Source organism: Mus caroli, chromosome 6 (genome assembly GCF_900094665.2).
Source record: "Mus caroli chromosome 6, CAROLI_EIJ_v1.1, whole genome shotgun sequence".
NCBI classification, from domain to species: domain Eukaryota; kingdom Metazoa; phylum Chordata; class Mammalia; order Rodentia; family Muridae; genus Mus; species Mus caroli.
In genome coordinates, this window is record NC_034575.1 from 82,480,536 (window position 1) to 82,481,909 (window position 1,374).

At 38.9% G+C, this 1,374-nt stretch overlaps 1 protein-coding gene across 4 annotated transcripts in view; it reads left to right on the forward strand.

Moving 5' to 3' along the window:
- The window catches only part of Tia1 (TIA1 cytotoxic granule associated RNA binding protein), a 29,751-nt gene that overhangs the window by 587 nt on the left and 27,790 nt on the right, over positions 1–1,374 (forward strand). The gene's annotated exons all lie outside the window — the stretch shown is intronic.

Genomic DNA, 1,374 nt, shown 5'->3' on the forward strand with positions numbered 1-1,374 from the left:
GCACGTCCTCCTGGAGCCCCATGCTTGCGTCCTTTTTTCCCCGCCCCCTCTTTTCGATGAATCTTGTCCAGATTTCCATCTGGAACGTCCTTTCTCTTTTCTTTTGGTAGGATTTTTTCAGTTTTAATTCTTGAAGGCTGAGGTTAACTTTATACTTGCAGTTGAGAACTGGAAAGAAAAAAAAAAAAAAAGCCAGACATCTTTCTCGAAGGTCTTCGGCTTTCCCTCTGTAGTACTCCCCTGACCCTCGACCAAAAAACCTAACTGGACACCCAAGGATGTTGAAACCGGTCTTAAAAAATGGAAAACTCACTCGGAGGGATGCATCTACTGAGGGAAAGTGGGTTTCATTAAAACATATTTACCACCATTTGCTACTAGTGGTTGACATTTTTATTAATGGAGCAACTGTGGTCAGTCAGGTGTAAGCAAGCATCTTTAGTATTTTGTAACTCGAGTCTAGGATATTGTCTTTGTCATGTAACTTCCCCTTGCATTCTTTGTTTTTCAACGCACGGGATGAGGCGGTTGTGCCTTTGTTGGGTTTCACAGGGCAAAAAGGAAAAGCTCAAGAATTTGTGGGGTTTTGATTGTTTTTTTTTTTTTTTCCTCCCGGTATATTTGAAGATTGCAACTTGATGTATCGTGCATATAGTTCCTATAAATGAAGTAGGATGAACATGTATCCTGTCACGGGCCTTAACTCTGCACCTACTTCCTGTCATAGCTTTTTATTTTTATTTTTAGAATCCTGGTACTTTTAGAGCTATGTACACTTAGGGTTCTTTTTGAAATTTTCTAGTTATTAAAATTGTTCTGAAGTATAGGTACATTATTCTTTTCCCCCTCGCCCGTTTTCAATTTCTTTTTTTCTTTTGTTTGTTTTGTTTTATTGAGACAGGGTGTCCCTAAGTATCTCTGGCTGTCCCAGACTCACTATGACAGACCAGATTGGCCTAAAATTCCTCTATTTCCCAAGTGCTAGGATTACAGACTTGTCCCACCACACCACATTTACACTCTTCTTGATATATTAAATATCTTGTTAGTTTATGGGACCTGGAAGTAGATTTGTCTGCCTCTGCCTTCTGAACAATGTGATTAAAGTCTGTGCCATACACTTTGCCCCAATTTAAATTTCAAGTTGCTATTTTTAATATATTATGTGAAATATACTTACTTTTTTTTTTTTTTTTTGAAACAGGGTCTTATATGTAACCCAGGTTATCTTTGAACTATACCTATACTGGCTCAGAACTGTTAGTTCTGTCTGAGTCCCAAGTGCTGGGATTCAGATATTGCCTACCCAGTTTGCATTTTTGTTTCTTCTCCCTCCCTCCCATCCTGGCTGGCCTGGATCTTCCTTTGTATACT